Genomic DNA, 15,377 nt, shown 5'->3' on the forward strand with positions numbered 1-15,377 from the left:
GAAGTCCACACCCCGTCCGTTCTGATTAGCTGAGCGGGAGTGAGGGGCGGAGACCTCGCTGCAGCTTCACCTCTCTCCTATTCTCTCGAGTATTGGCTGGAGGGCAAGAACGGGGCGAGGCCAAGAAATAGCCCCTCCCCTTAGTAGCTTTGCGGCCAGGGAGAGCTGGCTAGAAAGCGTGGAGACTTGACTGGGGGTGAGAGGATGTGGTTGGAGGGATACCCGTGATGGGTGGAACCCAGATTTTTTTCTGCAAACGGAGATCACACTTGTTTTCTTCTTCATCTCAAGAAACTTAAGGCTAGCTCTGGTTTACAGTTTCCTTTGAGAAAATCTGTTAATCAGGATGGCAAGCCACATGCAAGTACAGGTTTCTGAACTCGATTTTTATCTCTTTATAAGGGTGGGGCTCAATTAAAACACTTATTTCACAGAGACACCCAAAACATAAGCGGATCCGAAGGACTTGCTTACCCTTGTAATTGCAAAGTGTCATCTTTGCTCTGAAGACCAGTCCCATGGCGAAAGTGATGGAAAGCATGACACCTGAGTCTTACAGACAATGCAAGAGGAAGTGGCATTTCGTTTCTAACCTGGAACCAACTATATACAAAGAAGTGAAGGAGTGTAAATTTCCCAAAATATCTGAAAGTAAAGGTCTGATTTATCTAACCCTTGGAAAGGAAAGAAAAAAGAGTGTACTATGAGACTGCAGATAAAGAACCCCAAAGGAGACTGGGGATGTAACTCAGTGGTAGAAAATTTGCCTAGCATGCATGAGGCCCTGGGTTCCATCCCCAGTACAGCATTAAAAACATGAAGAAAGTCCTACCATAGGTAAGGGTCTTACATTATTGCTTTCCTATCTAGCATGTTGGCAGATCAGATTATAAACCCCAGCTACTTGGGAGGCTGAGGCAGGAGGATTGCAAATTCCAGGGCAGCCTGAGAAACTTAACAAGACCCTAATCTCAAAAAGGGCTGGGTGCTGGGTGTAGTGGCACACGCCTATAATCCCAGCAGCTTCAGAGTCTGAAGCAGGAGGATCTCCAGTTCAAAGCCAGCCTCAGCAATGGTGAGGCACTAAGCAACCCAGTGAGACCCTGTCTCTAAATAAAATACAAGATAGGGCTGGGGATGTGGCTTAGTGGTCGAGTGTCCCTGAGTTCATTCCCTGGTACCCTCCCCCCAAAAAAGGGGGCTGGGAGATGTAGCTCAGTTGTAGTCCTGGTTCAATTCCCAGGACTGAATAAAAAAACCTCGAAGGAATCAGAAAACATGGATTTTAGTCCTGTCCACCTCCATGTGAGCCTCAACGCCATTTTTCGTCTGTGTTGCCAATGTGATATTTAACCATATTTTTATAGTGATGCTTGCTAATTGTACCAATGTGAACTTTTCTTCTTTTTGCTTTCCCTTCTTCCTCCTCCTCCTCCTCCTCCTCCTTTTCTTCTTCTATCTCTCTCTCTCTCTCTCTCTCTCTCTCTCTCTCAGTACTGCAAGTTGAACCCAAGGATAATCTTCTACTGAGCTACATCCCCAGAACTTCTTTTTAAAATATTTTTTTTAGTTGTTGATGGACCTTTATTTTATTTATTTATTTATTTACAGTGCTGAGAATTGAACCCAGTGCCTCACACATGCTAGGCAAACTCTACCACTGAGCTACAACTCCAGTACCTCCCCAAAACTTTTAATTTATTATTTTGAGATAGGGTCTTGCTCAGTTGCCCAGCCTAGCCTGGAACATGCCATCCTTCTGCCTCAATCGCCTGAGTAGCTGGGATCAAAGGTGTGTGTCAGCTTTTATTCTTTATTTATTTTGGTACCAGGGATTGAACCCAGAGGTGCTTAACTATTAAGCCACATCCCCAGCTCTTTTTTTTTTTTATTTTGAGATGGGGTCTCACTAAGTTGCTTAGAACCTCACTAACTGGCTGAGACTGGCTTTGTGCTTGCAATCCTCCTGCCTCAGTCTCCTGAGTTGCTGGGATTACAAGTCTACACCACCATGCTCAGCTTAAGCCTCTATTTTTATATCACATTTTCATTAAGCATAGTGTTCTATCCCTAGATTAGGAAAATTAAGAGAAAAGTTTCATACAATTTTAGAATCAAAAGTGAAGTTGCCGGGCTAGAGTTGTGGCTCGGTGGTAGAGCGCTTGCCTGGTATGTGTGAGGCCCTGAGTTTGATACTCAGCACCACATAGAAATAAATTTTTAAAAAGTGAAGTTGTAGTCCTGCGGTTGTAGCTCAGTGATAGAGCGCTTGCCTAGCACATGTGAGGCACTGGGTTTGATCCTTAGCACAGCATAAAAATAAATAAAATAATGTATCCATCTAGTACTAAAAAAATTTTTTAATGATGTTATAAGCCAGGCATGGTGGTGCATGCCTGTAATACCAGCAACTCAGGAGGCTGAGGCAGGCGAATCACAAATTCAAAGCCAGCCTCAGCAACTTAGCAAGACCCTAGGCAATTTACTGAGATCCAGCTTCAATTTTAAAAAAAGGGCTGGGAATGTAGCTCAGCAGTAAAATACCTCTGGGTTCAATCCCCAGTACCAAATACATTTTTAAAAAATGTTTCAGACCAGCCTAGGTACCTTAAAGAGATCCTGTCTCAAAATAAAAAAAAAAATAAATAAATATGAAGGGCTGGGGATGTGGCTCACTGGTAGAAAGCCCCTGGGTTCAATCCCCAGTAACACACACACACACACACACACACACACACACACACACACACACAAAATAAACACGAAAATAAAGAAAATATATAAACCAGCACCTGTAATCCCAGTGACTCCAGAGGCTGAGGCAGGAGGATCACAGATTCAACGCCAGCCTCCACCATTTAGTGAGACCCCAAACAACTTAGTGAGTCCCTGTCCCCCCAAAAAAGTGCTGGGGATGTGGCTCAGTGGTTAAGCACCCCTGGATTCAATCCCCAGTACAAAAATATAAATAAATTTAAAAAAAGAGAGAAAACAAGGAAAGTAAGGTCAGTGAGATAAGAGTGATTGGGAAGAAGGGGTGGACTGTGTAGGACCTTGTAGGCTATTTTAGGAACTTTGCTTTTACTGAGTAAGGGTTTTTAGCAAAGAATGACATGACCTGTCCTCCCTTTTAAAAGGTTCCTCCCAACTTCAAAGAATAAATGCAGGAGTCAAGATAGGAAGCAGAGGGACCAATTAGGAGTTGACTAGTAGAGGAGATGAGACATTTATACAAATAATTTTAAGGTGCAGTACAATTTAACACAATACCATCAAAAACTACCTACATTTGGGAAAAGGGTAGGGGAACTGCTATAGCAATGAGCCTCTAAAATACAGCTGATCAAGTAAGAAATTCTTTCTCTCTTGCATAACAGGCAGCTCTGCTAGGCCAATGGAACAGTTCTTGGGCACATCCACATTTCAGATCGTGGGAAGAAAGAAAGAGAAAACGTCAGTGCAAGGGATTTCCCTTTTAAGCAAGTGAGATGATATTTGTCTGTCTCACTTGCTCTCAAATCCCTTTGGCAAGAGCTTATTCACATGACTGCAAGAAAGACTAGGAAACGTTGCATTGGGTGGCCCTGTTCTCATGAAGGAGAGCAGATTTGTAGCAGCAACTAGAACTCTCCAACAAGGTTCAAACTATTATGCAGGTTCAGGGCTAAATGATGTCACTTCTGACAGGGTGTCATGGCACACATATATAATTCCAGGGGCTCAGAAGGCTGAGGTAGGAGGATCTTGCAAATTCACGGCCAGCCTGGGCAACATACAGAGACCTGATCTCAAAATAAAAATGACTGGGAGGAAGCTCAGTGGTAGAGTGCTACTTGGGTTCAATCCCTAATACTGCAAAAAGAAAAAAAAAAAAAGATTGAGTTATATGTAAGTTTTGGTGGGTTCTGTGAGTTTAATTCACAAGACATGCACTGGTCTCCTTTATATCAGGGCCTCTTGAGAATGGTCACACAGGGAATGAACAATCTACAATCCTTTCCTTCTAGCAGGCAGGAGATACAGAACTAAGGCTGATCATGGGGGCATGAGAAGTGCAATCAAATTGGGAGGATCTGGAAAGGGTCTTTAGGGAAAGGACCCCATAAGACAAGGATCACAACCTGAAACAGAACAAAGAGTGTTAACAAAGGCCAGGGCAGGTGAATGCATGCATGGAGTGAGATGAGGTGAGGGAGGGTGTGTTGAGAGATCAGGCAAGAAGGGTAACTAGCACACACGTGTAATCCCAGCTACTTTAGAGGCTGAGGCAGGAGTATGGCAAGTTTGAGTCCAAACTGGGCAATTTAAGACTCTAGAAACAAAATAAAACTTTTTTTTTTTTTAATGTGGTGCTGAGGATCAAACCCAGGGCCTCACTTGTGCTAGGCAAGGGCTCCACCACTGAACCACAACCCCAGCCCAGAATAAAACAGTTTTTAAAAGGGCTGCAGATGTAGATCAGTGGTGAATTGCTTGCCTAGAATAGCCTGTGCAAGGCCCTGGGGTCGATATCTAATACTGAAAAAAAGAAAAAAGAAAGAAAAGTAACTAGAAGTTGATGATGGTATCAGCTTGGCTTAGGCTGTGGTCCCCATAACTGAATCAAACACAGATCTAGGTATTGCAGAACATACAGTAGAGATACTTTGTAGATGTGATTAATGTTCATTATTGGTGGTTGGTTTTTTGTTTGTTTGATTGTTTGTTTGTTTTTGAACTAGGGATTAAATTTAGGGGGTTAGGGCTTTTCTACTGTGCCACATTCCCAGCATGTTTAAAATTTTTTTTTGAAGCAGGGTCTCACTAAGTTGCTGAAGACCTTGCTAAATTGCTGAGGCTGCCTCTACAATGCTCTTGCCTCAGCCTCCCAAATAACTGGGATTACAGGTATGTAAAAAACCCCCCCTCCGGTTTATTGGGTTGATTTTTAGGTAAAAAGAGGGTTTTGTTTTAATACTTTTAGTTGTAGATGGACACAATACCTTTATTTTATTTATTTTTATATGGTACTAAGTATTGAACCCAAAGCCTTACACGTACTAGGCAAACTACCACTGAGCTACAATCCCAGCCCCTAAAAGAGATTTTCCTAGTTAATCTGGGTGGGGTGCCTGATTCAATCTGTTGAAAGGTTTTAGGAGCTTGAGTTTTCCTGAAGAAAAAGAAATTCCCTCAGCTGTTGTGTTTCCCGATGGCCTCAGCCATAGATTTCAGATTAGTTTAGCCAGCCCTGACAATGGTGTAAACCAATTCCTTAAAATAAAGCCCTTCAGCTGGGCTCAGTGGTGCATGCCTGTCATCCCAGCAGCTAGGAAGGCTGAGGCAGCAGGATAGGGAGTTCAAAGTCAACTTCTGCAACAGTGAGGCACTAAGCAACCTAGTGAGACCCTGTCTCTAAATGAAATACAAAATAGGGCTGGGGATATGGCTCCGTGTTTGAGTGCCCCTGAGTTCAATCCCCAGTACAAAAAAACAAAATCCCTTCATACACATCTCCTATTGGTTTGGTTTCTTTGATTGACTCCGAACAATGTAAACCAGATTGTGGAGGAGTTTGAATGCCAGGTTGAAGTTGCTGAGGGTAAGAGTTGGAGTCCTGATGAGGGCTGATCTGATCCCTGACCTGGAGGGAAAGGGAGGGGGAAGAGAACAAATCTTTTTGTTCTAGAAAATGTGGAAGCATGTCCTCTTGCCCATATTTCATATTTCCAACAAATTCCAAAGCCCAGGGCTACTGAGAGAATTTTATAAACACACTGCTCATTGAAAAGTCTTTCTCCCTCCCCCTTCCCCATGGGGTGTTTCTGCCTGTCTGGTTTAGCCTTCCTCTGAGATCCCAGACATAATAGGAGAGTCTAATTATACCCTTTTGTGCAATTAGTTATTTCTTCTGCAGGCCTCTCTTGGGCAGCTATGGACAAAGTATAGTGCTCAGCCTCTGGATTATAGACATGAATAAAACAGGTCCCTTGTCCCCAAGATGTTTTCCAAACAGACTTGGGGATGACTAACTTTAATAGTAAACACAGGGAAAGAACCCCCACTTCTCTCCTCTCTGCAGGAATAGAAGAAGGTAGTTGCAAAAAAGTCCTACCTTTCTGGACCTGCCACTTCCATCCCAACATGCTGGGCTTCTAGCATAGGCTTCTAGCATTAGCTATGCCTTGCTGGGCTTCCTAGTCATCTTCCAGCAATCTTTCCTGCTCTTTCCAGTTATTGGCATTCATTTCAGAATGTTTTCTTTTTAAATCTTCTGCCTATGTCTCTTCTTATTTTTCTCTCTTTTATTTTATTTTTTTTGGTACTGGGAATTGGGGATTGAACCCAGGGGTGCTTTAACTCTGAGAGACATTCTTAGCCCTTTTTAATTTTTATTTTGAAACAGGGTCTAAGTTGTGAGGTTGGCCTTGAACTTGGGATCCTCCTGCTTCAGCCTCCTGAGTCATTGGGATTACAGGGCTATGCTGTGGTGCCCCACTTGATTTTTCCCCTTTTGAGGATAGCCAGTGGAGCCTGCCCATTGTTCATATCCCCGTTTTGGCCTTCTCAGTCAACTCAATGCCTAAGTAATGAAAGATGGGTGTCTCTCTCTTTCTTTCCAGTATGAGGTATTGAACACAGGGCCTCGCACATGCTAGGCAAGTGTTCTAACATTGAGATACATATGAACTACACCCTCAGGCCTTCTTAATTTTTTCTTGTTCCAGGGGTAGAATCCAGGGGTGCTTTACCACTGAGTTATATCCAAAGTCTTTTTTCTCTTATTTTGAGACAAGGTCTTACTAAATTGCTTAGGGCCTCACTAAATTGCTGAGGGAGGCTGGTCTCGAATTTCCAATCCTCCCAGCTCAGTCTCTCAAGTCATTAGGATTACAGGCATGTGCCCTACTCCCAGCCCTCTCAGCCCTTTCTAAAATTTATTTTGAGACAGGATCTCACTAAGTTGCCCAGGCTGGCCTCAAACTTTCAATCCTTCAGCCTCACCCTTCTAAGTAGCTGGGATTATAAGTGTGCTACTGTGCCCAGCTATTAATGACTTTTCAAAAGGATTCAATGTAAGAGTCCTTTGAAAGAGCAAAGAGGCCAGGCATGGTGGTGCACACCTGTAATCCCAGTGGCTTGGGAGACTGAAGCAGGAGGATGGCAAGATCAAAAACAGCCTCAGAATCTTAGTGAGGCCCTAAGCAACTCCATAAGACTCTGTCTCAAAAATAAAAAGGGTTTGGGATGTGGCTTAGTGGTTCAGTGCTCCCAGGTTCAATCCCCAGTACCAAAAAAAGAAAAAAAAAAAAAACCAGCAAAGTGTGATGGGCTGACAGATCTGGTTCCATGAGAATATTATAGGCCAGACAAACTCCATTTTGCTCTGACACTCCATGTTATGTAGGAAATAAGCTTCTCCCATGGGAACACCCCGCCTCTGTCCCCATCATCAGTTGTTACTTAGCATGTTTAGCAATACAAAATGACAATTCTTTTTTTTTTTAAATATATTTTTAAGATGTTGATAGACCTTTATTTTATTCATTTACTTATATGTGGTGCTGAGAATCGAACCCAGGGACTCATATATTCTAGGCAAGCGCTCTACCACTGAGCCACACCCCCAGCCCACAAAATGACAATTCTTATGAGAAGAAAAATTGTTCTCTTTTGATTCCTATTGCTCCTAAACAATGTACCATGTGAATGGTGATTGTGTAGATGTTAGTAACCATTCTTTAGTTTGTACCTAGGTAAGGGTCATTTTGACCCACTTGCCCCTCTGTCGATGATCTCATGATGTTTGTAATTTCGAATCATAGCAACAGACACTTATGATTGATGTGAGTTTTGGTATAAGAACCCCTTCAACCCTGTGGTTGGGGCTGTTCTCCCAATAGCCATTTTTGGGGCATTGTGTGAGACAGTCAGCCAGCCAGCGTAATAAAGACTCTCAAATTTGGACTTCTCAGTGGTGATCGGTCTGTTCTTAAGTTGTGCCACATAACAAAAGGGGGCTGGGGATGGAATTCAGGGCCTCCTATGCTACATGAGTGCTCTAACACTGAGCTACATACATCCCCAGTTCAGATAAAAAAGAAAGAACAAATGACTATGTTGGTAAATCATGGTTTTATTAACAAAGCACCATGATTTACATATCTCTATCTTAAAATGATTTCTGTTCTGGAATATTTATCTCATAAAGCAAAGTTTGTTTGACCTTAGGTAGAATTTAACTGAAACCTTTAGGTGCATTTCACTCTCCTAGGGTTCCTGTGAGATCATTTCTTGTGCATGTCAGTGTCATTGTGCAAGGTCATTATCATTGGGAGCTAGAATCATCTCAGGAATTAAAAGACGGAAGGCGTCAGCCCCCCACCCCTTGACAGATGGCAATTAGATGAAAGCTGAAGGCCCAAGTAGGCTTTGTGGTTGTTCTGGTGCTTAACTTTTATGAACTGGGGAATTCTTCCAGTTTAATTACTGACCTGGGGAATGTTTGAGTGATGCTAGAAGAATTTGCCTTCATTTAAAAATTTTTAAGTGAAAGAATAGAGAGAAAAAGGGCTTCGTTAAAGCTAATAGACCCTCTAGTTCAACTCCTTCGTTTTATATAGCAAGAAATTGATAACCAGAGAAGGGAAGTGAATGTCCAAGGTCTCACTATGAGTTCTTAGAAGAGCTTCAAGAAGAACCAATATCAGGGCCTGGGTTGTGGCTCAGTGGTAGAGCGCTTGCCTAGCATGTGTGAGGCACTGGGTTTGATTCTCAGTACCACATAGAAATAAATGAATAAAATAAAGGAAGAACCAATATCTTCTGGCTTGTGGCCTTGGGCATTGGGCTCTTGCTTGTAGCTTTGTTACAGAGCCAAGTGAGAACAGGCTCAGAGCTGCAGGAACCACAAATCAAATCAAAGTGTCTTCCTTTGTTCAGTAAGGAAAAAATCTATCCATTTTTCAGGCCCCTGCAGGCATGGTGTATTCCCACTGTACCAGATTAGGGAAGGGGCAGGAGTGTTTGTCCGTGCCCTCTTACTTTCCTACCAATTCCTCTGAACTTGTTGGTCAAGGTCATATAGCACTTTTTTGGCCTATAAGTCATACTAAGAAGCAGGAATTGTGAAGAACTTGCCCGTACTGCAGATTTGTCCACAGATTTATTTGAAGTAGGGAGAGGCAGATGAGATCCTTGTTCTTTTTTTTTTTTTTTTTTTTGTTCATTTATTTATTTAGGTACCAGGAATTGAACCCAGGGATGCGTAATCACTGAGCAACGTCTCCAGCTCTTTTTTGTCTTAAAAAATTTTTGTAGTTATAGATGGACACATGCCTTTATTTTATTTGTTTTAATGCAATGCTAAGGACCAAACCCAGTGCCTCACATGTACTAGGCAAGCACTCTGCCACTGAACTCCAGCTCCAGCCCCCAAGCCCATTTTTATTTATTATTTTGAGACAGGGTTTCTTTATGTTGCTTAGTGCCTCGCTAAATTGCTGAGGCTGGCTTTGAATTTGTGATCCTCCTGCCTCAGCCTCCTGAGTCACCAAGATTGCAGGTGTGTGCTATTGCATCTGGCTTAGACCCTTGATTTATAAGGGGGCAGGCTATGGGATTGAGTGATTAGGGTTTTAGAGAAGGCAAAGAGAACAGATGTTACCTCAGTGGCTTGGGTATTCCCCACTGTCATAATCCTATAATTGAGAGAAGGAATTTCTGACAGCCACATTACTAGGATCATACAGCATGCATATAAATTAAAAGATCAGATTCATCACATCGTGCATTCAATGTGAGCACAGTGTATGTGACTTTGTAGGAAACCCTTAGGCTCAGCACAAAGTGCTTTATCCAGTTAATCACATGATTCAAAAGTTAACATATGTCCTTGATGCCAGTTTTTGCTTTTGGAGAGAAAGTAGAGGAGGAGGTCAGTTTGAAACCATGCCTGGCAAAAATGTTTTCAAAACTGACTCTTAAAAGACAAACATTTGGGCATGTTAGCACCTGCCTGTAATTCCAGCAGTTTGGGGGTCTGAGGCAGGAGGATTATAAGTTTGAGGCCGATTTCAACAACATATTCAGGCCACGAACAATTAAGCGAGACCTTGTCTCAAAATAAAAAATAAAAAGGCCTGGGGATGTAGCTCAGTGGCAAAGTGCCCCCGGGTTCAGTCCCCAGAAAAAAAAAAAGAAAAAAAAGACAAGACAATACCCTTTCCTTTTTAATTTTTATTTAATTTTTTTTTTTTTTTTTTTTTTTTTGCAGTGCAGCGGATAAAACCTGGGACCTCATGCATGCTAGGCAAGGGCTCTACCACTGAGCTACACCCTACCCCCACTTTTTCCAGTAGTTAAGCCTAAAGAGATTTGGAAATCCAAATCTCTTTTAATGATAGCTACTTGCTACTTCTAGCCAGAAGGATAAGGATGACGAAAGGGCCAGGCATGGTGGTACAAGCTTAATTACTTAATTACTACTAGAGGCTGATGCAGGAGGATTGCGGGTTTGAGGCCAGCCTGGGCAACTTAGTGAGACCCTGTCTCAAAATACAAAATCAAAATGGGCTGGGGATGTAGTTTAGTGGTGGAGCACCCTTGGGCTCAATCCCCAGTACAAAAAAAGGAAGGGCAGGAGGAAGATGTCAGAGAAACAATCCACAAGTCAGGGTGTTGGCCAAAGGCCAAGAAGAGCCTCGGTTCTGCCTGGCTTTTCCCCCAGAGCCGGGGTTCTCCACAGAGCTAGCCAGCAGCTTTGTGATTTAAAAAGGAAAGGAGGGAGGAGGTCTTGCATGTCCCTTCTGAGGGGAAGTGACAGAAGAGGGTTTTGCCTTGAATAACTACTTGGAGGAAACAGACCCTGAAACCTGTGCAGGGTAAGTTCAGAACTGGCGTTCTAGGACTTGGTGTAAGCTTAATTAGTTTCTGTGGATCGACTGCAGATGGAACAGTTGGACTTGCACTTGTCAAGCTTGTGTAGCTAGGAGTCAGGAGTTGTTATAGCTGCTTCTTCATCATCACCTCATTAATCCTCACAGCTACACAGAGAGACTGAAGGCTCAGCCTTCTTCATTTTAGGGAAGAGGCCCCAAAAGGCTAAATGACTTGTACCCCATCATATAGCAAGTCATTGGCTTATTTCAAAATAGAACCAAGCCCCAATTCTGGGGTGAATGGCTCAACTTAGCCCACGGAACCTCTCTGCTTTGCTTGCTCATTGTAGGTACAGAAACCTCCAGCTTGCAGGGAGCCTGGTTCTCTCTCAGTCTGTGCTCAGGCCTCACCTTCTGCTTAAGCATGTTATAGGCAATAGGGGAGAGGGGGCAGGGATGGAGGAGGAGAGGGAGTCTTTTGGTTGTTTTTTCGTTTGTTTGTTTTTGGTACCAGGAATTGAACTCAGGGACATTTAACCACTAAGCCATATCCTCAGCCTTTTTTTTTTTTTTTTTTAATTTTAGAGACAGGGTCTCTCTGAGTAGCTGAGTTGCTTAGGGCCTTGCCAAGTTGCTGAGATCGGCTTTCAGCTTGTGTTCCTCCTGCCTCAGCCTCCTGAGCTGCTAAGATTACAGGCAAGCGCCACTGCGCCAGACTAACACTGTCCCTTCTCCTGGTCTTCCTTCCTTCCAGGTCCCTAATCCCTGAAGTGCCTCACCTCTACCTGTGCCCAGATCCACAGAAACAGGCCAGTTCTAGATGTACTCCCCTTGGGGCCTGTGCCACCAGCTAGATCTGATAGAGCCTGAGTGTGTCCAAGGTTTCCGTCAAAGCATATCTAGTAGTAGAGGAGCGTGAACTTGGAAGCCAGTGGGTGGGTAAGGGAATGTAGCCAGAAGCACCAGAGACAAGTCTCAAGTATCTTTGAAATTATGTATATTCTTTAAAAGACATGCAACTTTTGCATTCCTTGGCATGATATTTTTACATAAAAATATTTAATGTGTCATTCAAATGGTATGTTCCTTCAAAATGTTTGAGAAAAATTCACGTCAGGAGTATGGACCACACTGTATCTGTGGCTTTTGGTGTCTGCCAACACGCTCCACATACTGAGAGATTCAGACCCCAGGTTGAGGAGCACATGGGGGTCCCATACACATGGGGAGATAGGAGAGGGTAAGGGGCCACATGGGAACTCACATGTTTATTTCAAGGGTGACTTTTGGAGGCATGACTGCTCTATCCACAAATTTCCATTCACATAAACTCTGTCACTTCTGGCTCCACAAGAGGCACATAGTGCAATGGTAGAATAGTAGAGAGAGTTTGGGGAGGTGGCTTTCCCTGTAGTCTACATTTCATGCTCCATCATTACCTACCATTTGTTACCCACAGGCTGCCTGGACCCTAAGCAACAATTAGAATCCATCTTCTGATCAATGTGGTTGCATCCATGCCAGTTTCCAGGGAAGTGCCTTAAAGGTGGGGCTGGGCTGAGTACTGGAGTGTAGCAGTTGAAAGTGTGGGCTGGGTTTGCAAACTGACTGGTTTACCACTTACTGCTGTGTGACCTTCGGCTAATGACTTAACCTCCCTGGGCTTCAGCTTCCTCCTCTGAGAAATGGACATAATAAGAGCGCCTCTCTAAAAGGATTTTTTGTGAAGATTAAGTGAGATTCTGTGTGTAAAGTACTTAGTGGTATATGGCAAGTGTTCATACATAGTTGGTTTTCCCTGCTTAAGGGCAGAGAACAATTTTTCTGTGTTACAGAGGATCCCAACATAGTACAGACACATTCCTTTTAGCCAAAGGCTTGAATGTAAAAATGAGGAATCAATACCCTGAGGGAAGGGCTTCACAGACCAGAGAGCAGGGAAGCTCCAGCTGAGTTCATTCCTATGTAGGAGGAATGAACTACGTAGGTCTATCACCTGCAGCTGAAAACATCAGCACTAGGACCAGAGCATGTCCCTGTGATGCTGGGGCATGGATCCACCCAAGGACCTTGTGTGTGGGTGTGTGGACACATGTGAGAGGCAGTCACTAGAAACAGCAGTCCTGTAACTGTGAGAAGGCGGCCCTTCCTTATTTCCTTCTAATGGTGGTTTTTAGCAGGTCCCGCCTGGAGTCCAAGACATTTCCCCAGGGCCCAAGACTGAATCCTCAAAGGTCATTTCCTCCCACTCTATGAAGGAGAACCTCCTCTGTGCTCTAGATGCACGCCCACAGTCTGGCTTTCAGACTGTGGAATGAGGAATAGGATGCGGTTATTACTCCCACCTGATTGGACGCTCGGAGGAATTGGCTGTAAGACCTACATTTATGCCCCTTCCCCAGCGTCATCCATTGATCTGTCCATGGCCCTTTGGCAGCAAAAATTCTGGCTGAAGCAGGTCCTTTCAATTCATTGCTGATGAAATTGCCTATTATCCACAGTGCCTTGACAACAGCTTTAAAAATATGACTGTGCCAGCACCACTGGCACTTTGAACCCATACCAACGATCTGAACCCATTTTTCTTTAATTGGCTAAAGTCAGAAAGGCAGGATCAGGCTTCAGGGGGCTGGCATGGAGTGGCTGGGGAGCATTAGCTTCAGGCTTTGGCTCAGGCGGAAGATGGTGACGAAGAGGCTGGTGGGAATATAGCCTCCCCCAGGGGTCCTAGCTACTGAAGAGAGTGGCCCTGACTCTACTGAAAGGGGACCAACGGTCACCTCAGGGGAAGCATTTGAAAAGTGGTTGGTGAAAGTCAGCTGAGTTGGTGGAACACTGGACAAGGGCCCTGAGTCCTCCTTCAATAGAGGATGCTGCACTGCTCTAGACTGACCATTCTCAGAGCAGAGCGACCTTTTCACATGGTATTGGGGTCTGAGACAGTCCTCTCATTCAACACTCATTCACCCAGCAAACATTTATTTGAAGACCTACTATGTGCCAGGTACCGTATGGGTAGGTACCCAGGATATAAAACCAAATAAAAATTCTCTTCTTTCTGTACTTGGGACTGAACTCAGAGGCACTTGACCACTGAGTTTCGTCCTCAGTCCTTTCATTTTTTTTTTATTTTGAGACAGTCTCAACGAAGTTGCTGAGACTGGCCTTAATCCCCCGCCTCAACCTCCTGTGTTGCAGGGATTACAGATGTGTGCCACCGTACCTAGGTATAAAAATGCTTTCTAGTTGGGTGCAGTGGTGCACCACATGCCTGTAATCCCAGCGACTCAGGAGGCTGAGGCAGAAGGATTGCAAGTTGGAGGCCAGCCTCAGCAATTTAGACAGACCCTCAGCAACTCAGTTAGACCCTGTCTCAAAAAAATAAAAAGAGCTGATAATATAACTCAGTGGCAAAGCGTCCCTGGGTTTAATCCACAGTGCCAAAAAAGTGCTTTTTAATCTCAAGGGGCTATCAGTGTAGTTAGTGCAGGGCCATAGGGACTCAAGTTTTTAGACTGTTCATTAGGTCATTTTGAGCATCAGTAGGCTTCACTTTATTCTAACATCGACTTCCACAGAACCCCAATCTTGGTGTTGTGGGCCAGTATTTCTGGCAGTCAGTTGTTGGGACTAATGACACGTTAACTAACTCAGGCTGACTCCTTACTCCCTGGCGAGTGAGCAAGATCAAGGCCTCAAAGGCGGTTTCAAAGGTTCATGATGATAAACCGGACCACCGTCAGGGATTGGTTAACAATAGTTCCACGAATGTGATCAGCTGTACTTGCCATATAGTCCAATGGGACTCTCACCTGGGTGACCCCCCCCCCCTTGCTGACCTTTAAGCTGATTGGTTCCCGCCTAGCCCCCACCCTACATAAAAGCTGTGTGATTTCCTCAATAAATGAGTTCCTGCTGAGACAGGTCTCCCTGACGCGTCTGATTGTCCTCCACCTGGAGGGCTGGGAGCGGGCGGTCAGTGGGCCCTACCTATCCCGGTCTGACCTTGTTGGGGAGTGTCCCCTTCACTTGTCGCTGGTCGAGAAGAGCAGGGGGGCTTAAGATCCCAACAGTCACTAGAAGAGCACTGCCTATAGTCCTAGACAGTCACCTGTGGTCCCTTCCCATTCCCATAGGCTGAGGGCAGATCACCTTTGGCATTGGAAAACCTGAAGAGCAGCCCAGGCTGCTGGGGCTGCTCCTGGCTCCTTCCTCAACAATTTGCTTCCAAACCTCTTTAACCAGGAGTGTGTGTATATATATATATAAATAAATTTTTTTGGGGGGGTACCAGGGATTGAACCCAGGGATGCTTAATCACCGGGCCACATCCCCAGTCCTTTTTTATATATTTTATTTAGAGAGAGAGTCTCACTGAGTTGCTCAGGGCCTTGCTAAGTTGCTGAGGCTGGCTTTGAACTTGCAATCTTTCTGCCTCAACCTCCCCAGCTGCTGGGATTACAGGCATGCACCACCTTGCCCAGTTTAGCCAGTACCTTTGCAGACATAAAAAGAAGT

This window comes from Sciurus vulgaris, assembly GCF_902686455.1.
Source record: "Sciurus vulgaris genome assembly, chromosome: X".
NCBI classification, from domain to species: domain Eukaryota; kingdom Metazoa; phylum Chordata; class Mammalia; order Rodentia; family Sciuridae; genus Sciurus; species Sciurus vulgaris.